We start from the raw sequence: 17,993 nt of genomic DNA, 5'->3' as shown, positions 1-17,993 counted from the left end.
ACAGCTGGGTTTCTCTCCTTCCTCTAAAAGTGTGTTTCTTCTGCTTCGAAACAAGCACAGACACATTTGGTCCCCTAATGAGACCGACCCAGACTCTAAACATCACTGAGCCTTCGCCCTCCACCCTCACAAGCTCCTGGGATCCTCCAGTGCAGAGGAATGGGGGGTGGGGTCCCTTCAAGGACATTTGATCATCCGTGACTCACTTACCCAATAAATCAAACGTGCTGAGATACACAGATGTCGGAAATGCAGTACCCTGCTAGTCACTGAACGGTCTGTTGGTCTGCCTGGGTCCCGGGTTGTGCAATGAAGCCCTCGGGAGCCATTCCGGTTTCGAAAGAATGCAGTCGCCAATCAACGTTTCATGAAGCGCCACTCCCCTGCACTAGTATTCCCCTAGTTGATGTTTAACAGTTACTTTTGAAACTACTGGTATTCTTGAGGATCGGAGACTGTACTTGGAAAACATTTGCTTTTTATACCTCCGTGATGTCCCTTGTACATTGGCAAGCCTCTTCGTGTCCATCCAGGATGCTTTTGTCCTCTCCGCCTGTGGGTCTCTCTCCTACCAGACCAGCCCCAGAGCTCCTGAGAGAAGGCACCGGCTCGGGAGAGACGCTCGATACACAGGATGATTTTTTTAATTAAAATCATGTTTTTAGGAGACATATCTAGAAAAGTGTTGCTATGGTCCATGTCAGATTACTGCCTGGGCTCTCTTCTATACATTTTTACAGTTTCAGGCCTCACATTTAGGTCTTTAATCCACTTAGAGTGAATTTTGTGTACGGTGTAAGAAAGTGGTCTGGTTTCCTTCTTTCGCATGTGGCTGTTCAGTTTTCCCAGGATAATTTATCGAAGAGACTGTCTTTTTCCCACTGGACATTCCTGCCTCCTTGGTCAAAGATCACAGCCACTGCAGAAAACAGTACGGAGCTTTCTCAAAAAATTAAAAACAGAAATACCATATGATCCAGGGGCACCTGGGTGGCTCTGTCGGTGAAGCGTCTGACTCTTGATTTCAGCTCAGGTCATGATCCCACGGTTTGTGAGATCGAGCCCCATATCAGTGCTTAGGATTCTCTCTCTCTCTCTCTATCTCTCTCTCTCTCCCTCTCCCTCTCCCTCTCCCCCCCCATGCACATTCACTCTCAAAATAAATAAATAAACTTTAAATTTAAAAATATTTGGGGGCACTTGGGTGGCTCAGTCGGTTAAGCATCCGATTTTGGCTCAGATCATGATCTTGCGGTCTGTGGGTTCAAGCCCCGCATCGGGCTCTGTGCTGACAGCTCAGCCTGCTTCGGATTCTGTGTCTCCCTCTCTCTCTCTGCCTCTCTCTCTTTCTCTCTCTCTCTCTCAAAAATGAATAAACATTTAAAATTTTAATTTCATAAAGTAAAATAAAACTGTATTTTTAGCTCTCCCCTCGTCACTATCAAGCTAACAGTTTGCATTGTACGTAGAGTCCGTACTATAATTATAACATTAGCTCTTTCTTAAATTTCCACAGGACGAATTCAATTCGGAAACGCCCTCTGATCATCACGCAGGGACGGTGTCCAAACTGGGCAAGTGTTCCTAAATCCCACCGCAGGAACAGGCCGCCTGCTACGGACAAGTACTTCAAGCAGAAGTTCAAAACACCTGCCATTGTGAAATCAGCCCAATAGTCCTAATCTACCCCCATTCGTGTTTATTACTGCACAGTCTGCAACACTACAGGCTGTCCCTGGAAATAAAGGACTCCCGGACTCTTCAGTCCTGAGAAGCAGTGCCATACCATCACTGAGCACACACATTCCTGAACTCTGATGGGGTCCCCCCTGGACCTCGGATGAGGTATCTGGCCTCACGGGGCGGAGGTCCCCTCACCGATAAGATGTACATGAGAAGGGCACCCAACTCTCCAGACTGATAGTGGGAACCAGGGAGTCGGCAGGGGAAGCCTTCCGAGCGGCGTCGGGGAGAGTCAGCAGGTAACGAAGATATTATCGCTTCAGTCCCTTCGGCTTCGAGACGAAGGAATCGAGGACGCTCACAGCCCCGTGCAAGATGCCAGCACGAGGTTCTCTCCAGGAGAAAAAAAAAAAAATCTATAAGCCGTTTTAAAAATGCATTCTGTAACGATGTATTATTCCACAATCCCTACTCGGAGCCCCAACCGAAAATGCTGTCTTTTCATAAACAAGACTTACATGTGTACCCACCACAAACCAGTTTTAAAGGTTGAATGAAATCAGACAGCGAACCAGCGTTCAAGGATACCAGGACAAGATCAAACAACTGATCATTAACAGTATTTTACGCAAGCCGGTTTACCTCTGTGGACTGAATCGTCACTATTTTTCACCAGGTTACCTTAAGTAGGTCATCAGAAAGGTTTTTAGTGGACAGATTTGAACCTAATTTTACAGTCTGAAAGTAAATCAATGGCATACTATAGGAGTATATTGTGTGCACTTTCTAAAATAGTAGGGATAAGAGATTTTATTTTTTTATTCTTTTTTTATTCTTCTAATGTATTTACTTATTTTTGAGACAGAGACAGAGCATGAGCAGGGGAGGGGCAGAGAGAGAGGGAGACACAGAATCCGGAGCAGCCTCCAGGCTCTGAGCCATCGGCACAGAGCCTGACGCGGGGCTCGAACTCACGGACCGCGAGATCGTGACCTGAGCCGAAGTCGGACGCCTAACCGAATGAGCCACCCAGGAGCCCCAAGATATTTTAATACTGAGCCTATTCAAAGCTCAACAAATAAAGACGCACCACATTCACTATATGATCTAGCTCAGTTTTCCAGACTGAATTGGGTAGGGAATCCTCTGTCTTTTTTTTCTCTCTTGCCGTTATTTAATATAAGTTGGAAGGGCCTTTATGTGGGGCAACGATTCAGGGTGTAACCTGGCCTTCCCTTTCTCTGAACAGAGCTGCACGGTGGGAGAAGCTGTTTGTGAAAAACCACACACCCAGAAACACAGATCTGTGAAAGGCAGGACTGGACAAAACACGCCCGCTCACATGATCACCGACTGACATCGGAGGTCCTACTGCATTTTGTAAAAGCTGGAGGCATTTATAAAAGAAAACCGCTCCAGAAAGCAACTGCCTCTTTCTCAGCTGGGACGTGCTCTTATGACACCAAGTGACGTCTGTCACCCGCCCTGCCTGTGAAGAGGGAGGGCAGGTCCCTGCAGCTCATCTTGGTGACATTAGCTAGCCTTCACACAACGGAAGGAACGGGAGCCTTTAGAAGCTTCTGAGGCGTGCCCGAGGCCCCTGGACGAGGTCGTCCTTTCCCTCACACCTTGCTCGTGCCTTCCGGTGCAAGGGACCAGCCTGACCCCGGCACTCCGCCTGCCAGGTGCACCAGCGGCACTGGCCAGCTCGGGGGCCCTGGATGCCCCTTTCTGCCAGGAAGAAGAGGAAGGAAGCCTTCCTCCCACATCCCCAATGGCGCCAGAGGAGAACAAGCCTCTGAGGTCCCCATTTTCCGCTGCGGAGTACACAGTGGCCGCAGCAGGGACCCAACGGAGAGGCCCATTTGCGCACACAGCCTTCCGACTTCACCGGCGGTGTATGTGGTCGTGTCGCGGCTCATGTTAGCTGTAGGGACACGAGGCTGATACCAGCCCTACTGTTGCCACCCAACAGCCTGCAGAACGTCTGAGGCGTATGCACTCCGAGCACACACGTACTAGTGATCCCACGGCGTTCACGGGCAACAGATATTTAAACGTCATCAGGACTCACATATTGAGGTTGTACATAATCACATGAATGACAGATAACAGGCTAATATTCTTAAAATATTTTTTCTAATTTTTTTAAAATTTTATTCACTTTAAAGAGAGAGAGAGAGAGAGAGACAGAGCATGTGCAGGGGAGGGGTAGAGAGAGAGGGAGACACAGAATCTGAAACAGGCTCCAGGCTCCGAGCTGTCAGCACAAAGCCCGACGTGGGGCTCGAACCCACGCACCGCGAGATCACGACCTGAGCCCAAGTCAGACACTCAACCGACTGAGCCCCCCAGGCGCCCCCAGGCTAATATTCTTAATATGCCAGTAGAGCAAAGTACACATCACTTTCAAGACAAATATCCAGAGTCCTCAGCGTTTCTAATTTTGTTTTTGTAAAATCCCGTCTTCTCCGTAACGATTGATCACAACGTCACACCCTCTACGACGTGTCAGGCGCCGCGCGAAGGACCTTACCTGGGTCCGCGGGTTTGTCCCTACAGCAGCTCGGATGAGGACGCTGATGCCCACGGCCACTGCAGATGAGGGAACGCAGGTGCGGGCGCCCAGTGACCTGCGCATCCCAGCTCCAAGCTGAATCCCGGGGCCGGACCCGAGGCGGTCAGCCTCCACGCCCGTGCTCTTCGTAGGTTCTCGGCGAGCACCCTGCTCCTTAGGGAAGCGGTCCGTTGCTCAACAAACCTTCACCACGATGGCAGAGGGCAGAAACGAGTCCACACTTTTCACATAAGGTGGGCGCTCTTCCTCACCCATGCTGATCTATAGGGACCTACATAAAAAATACGGATGAATTCTGTATTAATGATTGATGGACGCAATGCAGTCCACTTAAAAATGATTCCAAATGACAGAGAGACAACATCCTATCCTTTATAGATTCAACGGTTGCTTGACTGAGGTGGGCAGCTCAGTCCGTTGAGCGTCCAATGCTTGATCTGGGTTTAGGTCACGATCCCAGGGTCGTGGGATCGAGCCCCTCATCGAGCTCTGTGCTGAGCGTGGAGCCTGCTTGGGATTCTCTCTCTCCCTCTGCCCCTCCCCCACCTGCTCTTGTTCTCTCTCTCTGAAACAAAATTAATCAAAACATAATCATTTGGTTGAGATTTATTATTGGTCAGTGTGAGTGCTGAGGAAGGAAGGAAGGAAGGAAGGAAGGAAGGAAGGAAGGAAGGAAGGAAGGAAAAATATAAACTATGTCCTCTCTTGTCCCCAGAGACCAAAGTCTGGTCTCACCTTATCTTTTATCTGATCGAAGTGAGGTGAATTTGTATCTTCCAGAAAGTTCTGCCTTTCACAAGATTAAATCCGTTCAGCACTAGACGCTCACTCATCGGAAGTGGAGGAAGGAAGACCTAATATAACACTGAATGTTCACAACACTGGAATTAAAATAAAATTTAAAATCAATCAATCAATCAAATCTTAAAACGCCATGTTTAAAAAAAATGGAGGAAAGAAGGAAGTGTTTCGGGGGAGGGAGAGGACATGTGAGCTTTGCAGACCCTGAGGGTGGTCCCTTATCTCAAGGTCAAAGAAAAGGCTCATATGTGATGTGCAGCGATTCCGTTTGCTCCCCAGGAATCAGCTGGAGCCCACTGAGCCAAGAGCAGATCCAACTTTACGTGAAGCTGGTAATACTGTTTCTGCTCTCCTATTTTGAATAAGCCACCTGACTGCTCTTTTTGGGGGGGGGTGGGAAATTACAGATTAACTCACACCGCTTTAATTTAAAAACCAGTGGGGTAGACATCTCTCCTTCTTCTTTTTTTTTTTTAATTTTTTTTTCAACGTTTTTATTTATTTTTGGGACAGAGAGAGACAGAGCATGAACGGGGGAGGGGCAGAGAGAGAGGGAGACACAGAATCGGAAACAGGCTCCAGGCTCCGAGCCATCAGCCCAGAGCCCGACGCGGGGCTCGAACTCACGGACTGCGAGACCGTGACCTGGCTGAAGTCGGACGCTTAACCGACCGCGCCACCCAGGCGCCCCTCTCCTTCTTCTTCCAGGAGGGGAATTCTGGATTCCCTTAAAAATCCCAGCCTGGTTCCTCCAACATCATGGCTGCTAACCTGGGCCTGCCTTTCAGCGCGACAAGCTGGGTGCTGAATACTGATTTGAGGTGTGGTTCACCGTGCAGACTTTAAATCGTCCTTCCCACAACTTTTCTCTCAGAAGCCTGGCGGTGGTGACAATCACAGGACTGGTTTCCTCGGGTAAAACTATGCTAGCTGCAATTTGCTCTGACAGGCTCCGTAATTTTAAGTGCAATTAAATCCTAAGAATTTGCCCAGAAGAAAAAAAAAATTTTTTCTATCACATTTTAAAAAAATAATAATTTAAGAGAAGGCAAAAAAAAAAAAAAAAACAGTTGAATCGAACAGCTCGTTTCTAACTCATTGCTCTATTAAAAAAAAAAAAAAAAAAAGGACAGACAGACAGAAAGAGAAAAATGTATTTGGCTGAGCCCAGAAATCCACGTCACCATATAGGCAGGCATCTCCTGGGGCCCAAGCGCCAGGCCCGCCAGAGGTCGCGGCCTCCTGACCAGCTGCTCGGCCACCAAGGGCACCCACAGCTCCAGCGAGAGGCGGGGGGGTGGGGGGGGGGGTAAGGAAACTTTCTGAAAACCGGCTTCAGGGGCTGCAGTCACTTGATCCCCCTCGGGGACAGCTGGCCCGCTGACTCCAGGGAGCAGCCTTGTCCACACGCTCGCCCCTCCCTCCGAATCACAGAAATGGAATCCAACGTGAGAGCACCAGCAGGCCAGGCCAGCCCTCCGGCCCCGACCAGACGCGGGAACAGCGGGAGGGGAGGTCTGCCCTTGCAACCGGCCAGGGAAGGGGCTCCCAAGCTTAGCTGTCTGACTGCTCGCCTTTGGGGAGATTCAAACTGCACTGCGAATCCGCGGCTCGGGTCACTGGTGTCCTGGAAAAGGGACCCGTGTCCCTACCGCTTCTTGGCACGCCACGCTCGAAATCTTTATTCAACAGGAAGCTAACGTGACACCGAAGCAGCCACCCAGGCTACATTTGGGAAATCAGACTGTTCTTTAAGAGATGTCAAATTATACCTCATGTTGCGGAACATTGCATATAAAATAGGAATTAAATTTAGTAGAACATCTTCGACGGGACACCTTCAACCTTCCGAATCCTCGTCATGCGGGAGCAGGTAACTCAGCAAGGACAGGCCAACGGAGGGGAGGGGTGGAGAACCGGCCCGGCCGCACGCCCCCCCCCCACCTCCCCACTGCCCCTCTCCACTGCTATCACACCCACTCCCCAACCCCAGTGAGGGTTTACTGTCCCCCCGGAGAGACCAGCTGTTGGCGAGCCTTCCCTCCTCCTGGCGTTCCCCCCGTGCCCAGCACTGACCGCCCCCGGCAGGCGTCTCCCCCTACAAGACTCCTACCAGTGACAACACTCATACGGCCTTGCCATCTTTCCCTACCAGGCCCTGAATTCGCTGGAGATGGGGACCCCCTCCCTCACTCCCCAGCACCTCACAGGGTGCCTGGCACATGGCACAGTTCCGGAAGACGTTTGCCGAAGGCTCCTTTCCTTTCCGAGCAGCAAACACAGCAGCAGGCATTAAAAAGACGCCTGGGTTGCACGCTGCTGTTGTTAAAAGTCTTCCCCGGGCCCCGACAGTAAACCCCTGGGCGGGGGGCAGAAGCCCCGCCCGTCAGCCCCTCATTTACCGCAGTGCCTGGGTCAGCTCTTCGGGCCTATTGGATGCTCAGTAGACGTTCACTGAGTGCAGGAGCTAAAGACAGTACTCACACAGAGATCCTGAAGGTGTGAAGCAAAACCTTCCAACACCCCCGCATGGGAAACGTTGGAAAGTTGTCCCTCGGCCTTTCTCTTTCGTGGAGGCCCACCCAAGTGCGCAGAACTTGAACTCATCTGCGGCAATCCGGCGAGGTATTAGGGACAGAGATCACCCCATCGGCGTGTCCTGGAGAAGCAGGGTTCCTCCACACGTGAAAAGCTGTGCAAACATCCTGAGGTCTCCAGGGGAAGAGGAGCAAGTACGAGAAATGCTCAGATGGGACGCTGCCACGGGCCTCTGTCCCCTGCTGCGGGTGAAGTTCACCTGCAGGGGGTTTAAACCTCCCTGTGGCCGGGCCTCTCCCTTGGGTGTGGGCTTCAGAACATACCTGCTTCTTCCCTCGGGCACCCCCCCAGCCCTTTAGATGCAGGGGATGCTGGCCTTCAAAGTCTCTCCCCTCTTACTAGCATAAGCTGCCAGCTTCCTGAAGCCTGTACCTCTGGAATCCACACATACTGAACCCCAAAAGTGTGCATTACTAAAACAGGAGCACTTTGCTCTGAGCACCAGATGGAACCCTGAAGAGCCAGTGCAAACAGAACGCTGGCACTGGGGTCCTCGGTCGGTCCCATGACTGCCACTCGACTTCCTATAGGTCGTACCCTCGTGTCCAGCAGTGTGACATCCGACGGAGGACCGTGACACTTCCCGAGGGCACACGGCCCGTGTGCGTTGAATTTGCCCATAGAGGCCCCAAATGCGAATTCACAAACAACTCGAATTCACAAACAGCTCGGGACCTTTCTTATAAAATAAACGAGGACTAGTTAAAACATACATCACATTCCCACCTAAATGGGAATGCTCACTATTTCTGCGCAAAACGTCTCTTCAAACAGCAGACTTTTATAATTAGCCCTGATCTAGGTCACACAGACTCACTGAGTCAAAGCCGGATGCGATGGTAGAGGCTGTGTAACCCAACCCTCTACCCCGTGCAGGAGTCCCGTCCGCATGCTGAGGGCTAACTGCCATCATTTTAAGGACCTCTTAGGACCCTAGGTTCTATTAGTTATGAGCAGTTTATTTTTGTTCGAAGGGTCAGAGGCAAATGAAGGCGTGTGCAGTGTTTTTAAGCAAGGGAGGCTTTTCTGGCGGGGAGGGGTGAGACGCGGACATCAGTGGGTCAGCACTGTCCCTGGCGCTGTGGACAGTCCTTACGTAGGGTAGGACATGAAAATTAGCCTTGGCTGTTAGTGCAGGGAGCTTTTAATCCACTAAATCAAGGGCCTTAGTCCATTGTGTGTGTGTGTGTGTGTGTGTGTGTGTGTGTGTGAACTATTTAAAAATATGTAAGCATTCTTAAAACAACACTGAGGCACCAGCTACGATGAAAACTGACCGATGGGAGAGGGGTTTGAAGGACCCTGGAACCGGTGCCTTTTCTGTTTAAAGGAAAAGAGTGGGGGGCAGGGGCGTCCTGCCATAATCCAAATCCATGATCCTTCACACAAACGTCCAAAACTCCAAAGAGCTCCGAAAACGAAAGCTGATTTCATACACTTAGCACACGACCCTGACGTGAAGCTGCTTAGAGTCTCTGTTCCCGCTTAGGGTGAATATTCATATGTTTGCTGTGAAAACATCCACGTCTCTGATAAGGGAGTGGTCCCGGGCTGCGGAACACTGCATTATATACATTATACATAACACACTCATTCTCTTCCTAACATCTGGGGGGGGGGGGGGGAGTCCAAATTCTGGAAAATATCCAGTCCCAAACGTTTTGTGGAGCAGTGTTGCCAAAGTCTGATGTAAGAAGGGACCCGGCATAGAATTAAGATAGAGAAACACCTAAACTGGTAAAAAAAAAAAAAAAAAAAAAAAAAAAATTTTTTAATTTTAAAAAGGAGGTCAGCACTTGGGGTTAAAACTGGAAACCTGGCCTTGACCCAAAGCTATCTCTCACAAACACCCAAACACACAGCACTGGTCCCCAGGTCACTGGCCCAAAGCCCAGCATTAATTCTGTATTGAACCATAAGTCTCAAGTAGGTAGTTTTGTTCCGTTTCTCTCTCTTTTTTCCCCCAGAAAGACACCAAGGGAACCAGTTTAAACCAAACCTGCATCTACATGTTTTCTTAAACTATTGAATGGGAGTAATGTCAGAACATCAAAACGCTCTCCGAAAATAACGCAAACAGGATCAGTGTCTCATCCAGTCTAAGTCCCTGGTCGAAGAGACACAGCGAGAAGAAGGTCAGATGATTTCACGGCTGGGAAGGGCTCAGACCACCCCATCCACTTGTTAAAACTTTTCCTGGGGGAGAAAGGGAGGAAGGTCTTCAAGTTTTAAAACAGCTCGCAAATAATCTCACGTGTAGGTTTCACCCCGGCAGTGCTCCAAATGCACCTCTGTGTTCAGAACACCTGCTTCTTCCTTGGATTGTTTTATTGGCACTTGCACGTATGAGCTGAGAAGCTGATCCTCCGGAATGAAGTTTCCAGTTCGTCAGCTGAAGGTGAAGGCTCTCGGGATGGCCCCCTTTAGAACCACAGCACTCCCCTAAATGCTCATGCTTCTGATTCGGTTAACTTGATTAAGCGGCGGGACGTGACACCTTGCTCATACAAGAACGGTGAACACGTTTTCACTGAACTCGAAATGCTAAATGCTCCCCCTTCAAAACCCTGAGAGAGTTATTTTCATCATTTCCATTTCTTCCTGTACCACCGCAAATGCTAATCTCTTTGTTCCCTGAAGAGTTTCACAAGTGCGTTTGTTCGTGTGTCATTTTTATCTTGTTAATTTCATCATGCACTATTGACCAGGGTGGGATTTTTCAACTTCTTCAGGGCCAGCCCCATCGCTGGTGTTCCAGCACGATGGGCTTAGTTAAGCCCCGATGCCGCCGAAGAAGGTACGCGTCTTGAGCCCCTCCGGGGACACAGGGACAGCACCGGAGAGGCACTTTGTTTCCTTTCCAGAAGTACGCAGGACCTGCGGCGGGGTGGGGGCCGCCTCCGAGAGGGGGTTCCTGTACAGCCCAGCCTGCAGGTAACCTGCCAGAGGCGTCGTGTTCTCGTGTGCCTTCGCCGAGACATGACAGGCACTTTTCGAATTTCTCGCCTGTTTCTCAGGAATCTGCTCCTTTTCTTGGGAAAATCAAAGAATACCCAAAGCAGACTGAACTGTTTGGATTTCTGGATTTGCTTTTGTTTGTTTTTCCCCCGCTTTCTACTGCAGTCCGACTGAGTCATATTCATTTTTCAAACAACTCAAGATTCCATCTAATTTAAATAGTTTGATGTTGGTTGAAAAAGTCCAGTGACGGGTCCTGTGAGTTCGACGAAGAAGCCCGTTTTCTCCGGCGCCTTCGGCGAACTGCACGGGCGCATTTGTAATTGTGCTCCTCCTCCCTGCCGGCTGAAATGTGATTCTGATTTCTACATCGACACCCCATTGACGGATGGGTGGCCTACTTTCTGGGCGCTGGCTCCTGACGGAGCCCCAAGACATGTGTAAAGTGATACCTGCTCTCAAGGGGCCTTCATTGTTTTCTCCTCAACCAGAAACATTTCCAAAGCCACGCCACAATGTGAGGAAGCAGCACAGGACAATGAAAGACAGATGGTGTCACCAGGCCCTCCGTGAGAACCCGGTGGTGGAGACGGCTCCCGCCGGAGCCCAAGGCAGGCCAGGTCAACGAGGGTCTGAGATGGAAACCAGGTCTGACAGGTGCCGTCTGGACAGGTGGAGAGGGTTTCAGGGAAGCAGAGGGCGCGAGGGAAACCGAGAGGCAAGCACGAGAGAAAGAGTCGGTGAAGAAACCAACGTGGCCGACGCAGAAGGTTTTCAAGGCAAGGCTGGAAGTGACTGAGGCTGGGACCCGCAGGTCCTGAAGCCCGCTGTCTGTTCCTTCCCGCCCAGGCCACGAGAGTCCCGGATGCGGTCACACAATGGAAATGTGGACAGACAGCCGGCCTGCCCACCGTGCGGTGTGCGCCCAGAACGAGAGGGCAGAGGTTGCGTCGCTGATGCTGGCAGCCACGGGGCCAGGAGGGGCAACGAATTAAGAGAAAAGAGGGGCAACTTCGAGAAAATTTTCAAAACAATTGATGACTAACACAAACCACTCAAAAATCAAATATTCGATCTTGCACACTCATTTTTAAGGTTCCCCTTATGGACCCACTGGACGGCCCATTTTCCCTGTGACGGAGGCCCATTTCATTACCATCTGAATTATAATGCCTTAATTGTGAGCCTGTCACCTAGTCTCCCTTCCCAAAATGAATCCAGAAACCACCAGGTACGAACTTCTATTTAATAGAATAAACATCTGTGATGATACACCAGGAGCAAACTCCTAATTGTTCTAAAACTGGCACTTTGCTTTGACAACCAACTACCTATTTTTTTTTAAGAAGAAAATGCTTTATTCCCTTAAAACACCTGTTTTCTTTCCTTTTTGACTTCTAAAGGAAGAGATTAATTTTCACTGGCAAGAAGAGAAATCACCCTCTACTATCACAAAGGAAAAGCCATGCTCCACGTTAAGAGCTAGCTGCCTGCTTCGGGAAATGACACACAAGAACATCAACGCAAAACCACAACTCAAGCTGGGGTCAACCCCGCTTTCCCACATGAAAGCCGGCAGCCTGATAACCTCACCCCTTTGGAATTAGGCTGCCTTTGGAGGCTGCAATTCTTACTACGCGAGGGTGGCCTCAGAACCACATTTCTGGACGGCAGGATTTCCATTAGAATCGCCTTGCCTTCATTCACTGCCTTTTCCCCCACCCCCTTCACCCCAGGGCGGTCATTCAGGGAGTTATAATTTGGCACTAAAATTCAATTAAGCCCCAACGTTGCTCATACGTGGTCTTTTTCTCGGCAACGCGTTCATGTCTCCGGCCGGTTTTCCAAACGTTAGCGGATCCATTTGGGAGCGGAGGGAAGTAAAAGTTTCCGCGTCTAGAAGCCGGCCGGGGAGCTCGACACATTCAAACACTCGCACTGCGGGGTCAGGGCACCAAAGCGCCTCGGGTCTCCACCGCGCTCGGTGCAGCTGGGGGAGCGGAGGCCTCGGGGCGCCGGGGACACTGCGTGGCGCTGGGCGGCCCTGCACCACCGGGTCCCCCGCGGGCCCCGGGGAGAGGGCCGCTCGCAGGCCGCTCGCAGCCGAGCCCCCGCGGCTCACCCCGGCGAGCCGGCCAAAGTCTGCCCAAGTACGGAGACCCCGTTGAGGACTGTGGGAGTTTGGGCGGCTTAATGGGATTGTGTTCGGTGCTTCAGGCGCTCCTTTTAAAAGATCCCATGGCACCAACGAAACTCCAATAAAAGGGCCTAATTGCTCTCTGACTTTCTATGAAACTTTCTAAGCTGTGCTGACATCCCCGAATACAACTATGGAATTCGACAGTGGGGACCGGAGGGGGGGCGGTGCGGAGAGAAAGCGGTTCTCAGCGAGGCTTGGGTGAGGTGGGGGGCGGCTCGGGGGGGAGGGGAGGTGGGGCGGGTGTGAAGTCTGCGCCCGGGAAAGAAAAATATGAGTGTTCTCCTTTGTGTGCGGACAAACAGCCGAGCGCCGGAGGTCGGGGCCGGGGTCACGCTGCTCCGGGCTGCAGCTGCCGCCGTGGGGCGGGGGTCCCGGGCGGCGTCCCGGGCGGCCCCCCGGGCGTCTCGGCCCGGCGGCGGCATCGGCATTCCCGCGGCGCGGGCGGCCGCTGTCCTCGCACGACCCCGGCCCGTCCAGAGCGCGCCCCGCTACGACCCTCGGGTAAGCTCCGCGCGCCAGGGCCCCTCACCCCTCGACAGGGCGCACGGGAGGCCCAGGCTCGGGCCCCGCCTCCCCGAGCTCCGCGGTCCCCGCGCTCCTGGGACCGGACGCCCAGCCTGGACCCCCAGGAGCCCGGCCACCGCGGCGCCCGGCCCGCGCCCGGGGCCTGGGCCTGGGCCTGGCCTGCTGAGCCCGTTGCGCCTCGCTCCGGGCCCAGGAGGCCGGAGCCGCCTCGGGGCCGGCTCGGCCCTCGCGGGAGGGGGCCCACGAGAGCACAGGTGACCTGCCCAGGGCGCCCGTGGCGGGGTCACCCTCCCTCCGCACTACTCCGTGGGCGGTGGCCTTACCAGGGTCCCGGCCCGGGCGCTGGCGTCCCCGGGGCCCTCTGCGAGCCCCCGCCGCCCCCTGGGAGCGCTCCGGTGCGCAGGCGCTGGGCGCAGCGGACCAGACTTCCGCCGCGTGGGCGCGTGGGCGCGCGGGCGTGGGCCGGGGCCTCGGACGCTGCCCTGCGTCCCCACGCGGTCACCCGAGGGCGAGGGCACACTGGGGGCTGGGGAGGGGGGGGGCGGGTAAAGAGATGGCGGCGTCGGCGAGGCCCAGGCGCCGGCAATCAAAGGCTGGGGATGGCGCCCGCCGCGTTGCCCACGGCCAGGCCCAGGGCATGAAAGGATCTTTATCCTCGAGTGACACGGCGGCGGTTTCCTCCTGCCTCCCCCTCCCGCGGTCCTAATTGGGGCCGGCTGCTAATGTGATTAAAGGCCAGTTAAATGTTTCTCGGGGCAGATGGTGGGAAGAGGCCGGGACCCCTGCCCCCTCCCGGGGTCACGCCGGGCCCGTGGTCAGGGGGCCGGTGGTGGTGCCAGTCCCAGGGCAGCCTGGCCGGGCGCCCGCCGATTGTTCACCCCGAGGCGGGGAGGCCGCGGGCGGGCTCCTGGGGCTTTATGTAAGCTGGTGGGCTTGGGGCCCGGCCGGATTTGGGGATTCTTTTCGCACAGTTTCCATTTTCTGGCCTTTGGAACAGCGCCCCGGGCCCTCGGGGCCCTCCCCCTCCGGTGCCCGGCGCCTGCGGGGCCCAGCCGCGGAGGCAGGCCTGGGGGCGCGGGGCGCTGAGGGTCTGGCAGGCTCGGAGCTGTTCTCCGTGGGATCTCCCCACCGAGGACAGTGTGGCAGATGGTGGTGCTGCGGGGGCCAGGCGGAGCCCCCAACCCGCAGCGCCCCCAGACCTAGGCGACAACCGGGTCCCCACGTCGGCGGCGGCGGCGGCGTGGGTGGTCTCGCCCTCCCGGGAGGGCTGGGCGTCGTGGCTGCTGGGGGCGCAGGGCCTCGGAGCCAGGGTGCGCGCAGCGCTGCCCGCCGCGCCGGCTCCCGATGGCGGCCGGAGGCCCTGAAGACCCCTCCCCGAGCCTGCCCGACCCGGTGGAGGCTGTGCGGCCCCCGGACGGCTCCGCTGCGCCCCGCGCCGGGAAGGCCAGGCCGGTGCCCGGGGCCGCGGAGTCAGCGCTCGGAGCCCCGGCCGCACGGCCCGCTCCCCGCCGGTCCCCCAGCGGGCCCGGCCTTGCGCTCGCGCGGGTTCATCGCTCTGGAGTCCCCGAGAGGCCAAGAGCGAGGCTCGGCTGAGTCCCCGCGCCTCTCAAGTGGCAAATCTGGAACCAGTTAGGATGGGGGAGGCAGATGGAAGCCAAACGGAAGCCCGGCGGCAGAGTGAGCTCAGGACGGTCCGCCAGGTGGCCCTGGCCGTGCGCTCGGGCGGCGGCGGCGGCGGCTGCGGGCGCGCGGAGCCCCGGCGGAGCAGGTGGGACGCGGCCGGACCCACGCCGCAGGCCGCGCGCCCCCGTCCGGCCCCCGCGGGGGTCTCCCCACGGCCCCCCGTGCGCCGCAGAGAGGGAGACGGCCCGCCAGCTGGAAGGCCGCGCGGGGCCGGGGCGGCGGGGACGGCGGGAGGGCGCCCGGCGCTTCGGGCGGAGCCGGCCTCGGACGGGCCAGGAGAGGCCATGGGCGCCCCCGCCGCGCGGCCGGTCCCCCGGGAGCCCGTCACCTAAGCAAGCGTGCTTCCGTGGAAATTTTACAGATCGGTTGTTTACTCTTTTCAAATATTTTCTGGAATAGTCTGCAGAACTTTCTCACATCTAACAAATGGCAGACTGAACTGATGAGAAGATATGAAATAAACAGAATGACATTTCAATTTAAGTGGGGCGAAAGCAAACGGTATTTTTTTTTAATAATATTTTTGTCAAAATGTGCCGTGGATCTAAAATTTTGTCGTGTTCAAAATATATAATTTGGGGGGGGGTACTTCAAGTACACATTTTATACATTTTTCAACCAGAAGAAGTAAAACCTTTAAAAGGCAAAAGCACAAACCAAGAAGAGGCTGGGAAGGAAGTGGTCTCTCTCCAGCTCTCCTGTTTTTTTTTTTTCTTCTCCTCCCTAATAGCCTGAAGGAAGATATAGTCAAAATAAAACAATTTCATATTAAACTAACACATAGATGGAATTAATTCCTTCCCAGATGGTCTGAGGGACCTGGCTGTTGCAGTGTGCCCAGAAAATGCTAGATTCAAGGTGATTTTCTCTCCCTCAGCCGCTCAGAGAATTGTAAATAGCTTCAGCCTCATGATTTGTTTTAATCTGCTTATTGAATGCAGATAAAATTAGAACCGTCTTCCACTTGACATAAACGTCGCTCAGGAAGAGTCACCAGGTTTTTTCGCCGAAGGAATATCTGGGGTTTTTTTGTTTTGTTTTGTTCAAAATGGTAATATTTAACTAGTAGGTAACCAACTACAAGTTCTGAGGTCAGGAACCCCATGGCCGTAAAAAAAAAAAAAAAAAAAAAAATCAGTGTTTAAACTAATCTTGCCCTTGTTCTTTTCCAGCGATCTTGTGTCGATAAGCAAGTACCAGAGAGTGAAACAAATGATTTGTGTGTTCCTGGCAAATAATTTTTTGAGCTTCAAAAAATCAAAAACACGTTGCCTGTTGCTTTTTAGGAATACCTTGTAAACTGGACGGGAGGGGGTGGTGCAGGAAATACAGTTTCATTGACCCTTGGAAAACTGGAGGATAGTCGAGGTGCAGTCAGCTTTGCTCTGTTAGGGCAGGTGCCGCTCGACAGGAGGGTGAATCTCAAGGTGAGGCTTCAGGTGCTTGGTCACCTGTGAAGACACAGGGGCCCCCTGACAGTTGTGACAGGTGCGGTGAGGTAATGAAGCAGACAGGTCAGTTGTGCAGACAGGACCTAGCCCCCCTCCACCACCACCCCCTTGCCCCCTGCAGCCTGGCCAGCTCCCGTCCTGCCGCCCCCATGACCACGTTTCAGTCCCATCTGGAGGACCCTCTCCCTTTTTAGGATGTTTTCTCTCCTTTAAACACACCCTGCTGGCCCACTCAGCAGCATTACCGGGGACCCATTTGTCATTTTCGCTCACAAAGCAAAAAGTTAACCAAAGTCTGGACCAGAGAAGCCTCCCCCCTGCCCCCGCCAGGCTCCTTTGTCACCTCAACAGCCCAGAGAACAGGCCAACCATGGGACATCTTTATTCACACCCCACAAAGGCCAGGCGACCGCGCGTGCGACCTCACGCCCGATTCCAGACGCAGCTGCATTTAGGTGTGTGAGAGTGTTGGAGATTTTTTTTTTTTTTTTATTGTTTCCATCCTCGTTTTGTTCTGTTTTCGCAGGGAAACTACGGTCCCTTTTGCAGCACTGGGGCCAGCCAGCCAGGGTTTATGCCCCGTGTCCGAGTCTCTGTGGTGGGAATAGACCCATTCAGACAAGGCCTAACAGATACGTGGGGCCAGCCCACCCCCCAGCCAGGGTGAGTTACCTGATTGAAAAAGAAATCTGACAACCCCAAAGCTTTCCTCCACGTGCCCACCGCCAGCAGGAGGGAACACAGACTCCTTCCTTCCCCAGCAGGCGTCCCAACCAGCCTGGCCTTTCTTGGCCCCTGCCAACATCATTACCCTGACATTCCTTCGCCACCACCCCCCCCCAAGACAGTCTCCCCTGCCACCAACATGGCTCAGCGACAGGAGAGGCTCTCACTCTGCCTGTTCCCCGTGACCACATGGGGTACAGCGCCTCTCAGAGCCGGCCAGCCTGGTGAGGGCCCTCGAAGGCCTAGCTTTGGGGAGCTCAGCACCATCCCTAGCCTGCAAGTGAGGAACCCCGTGGGATCGCAGTCAAATACCAACACCCCAACCTGTCAGACCCCACACGGTGGTGCCGCCACCCTGCCGAGCCAGCCACATTGGTGTGCGGGCAGAGGCACATTGCGGAAGTCCTCTAGCACATCCTGGCTCCTGTCCTGCGCCCAGCACTGGCGTTCTTGTTCGGAGAACAAAGGCCCGGAGGCCCCTGCAGAACAGAGAGAGGCTGAAAGCAGTGGCTTTCAAAGTTTGCTGACCGTGGCCGGGGTAAGAAATGCATCGTGCGTCTCAACTCGGTGCACGCACAATGGCTACGTATGAAATAAGTGATGAACTTTTCATGCACGCGTAACCAAACGTTTTCGCAAAAGAATACTTCTCTTTCCGTGCATCGTGAGCCCTGACGTTTGTTATCCTGTTTTGTTTCTTCCCGGTGGCGGCAGCCACCTGCTAAAATGGTCCCTTGCTCCCAGAGGGCAGCAGCTCGGAGTTTGCAAGCCACTGTCTTCAGAGCTGAGG

At 53.9% G+C, this 17,993-nt stretch overlaps 1 non-coding gene across 1 annotated transcript; it reads right to left on the bottom strand.

The window, feature by feature from the left end:
• Positions 1–3,955: 3,955 nt before the first annotated feature.
• Positions 3,956–4,040, bottom strand: TRNAP-UGG (transfer RNA proline (anticodon UGG)). The gene has a single exon. It is a non-coding gene; the product is annotated as a tRNA-Pro (tRNA).
• Between the last annotated feature and the right edge of the window lie 13,953 nt (positions 4,041–17,993).

The sequence above is a fragment of the Lynx rufus genome, unplaced genomic scaffold (assembly GCF_022079265.1).
Source record: "Lynx rufus isolate CCGP_SWC_20201006 ecotype Redwood Valley unplaced genomic scaffold, mLynRuf1.p SCAF_17, whole genome shotgun sequence".
NCBI lineage: Eukaryota > Metazoa > Chordata > Mammalia > Carnivora > Felidae > Lynx > Lynx rufus.
This window is presented reverse-complemented; position numbering and strand designations above follow the sequence as displayed.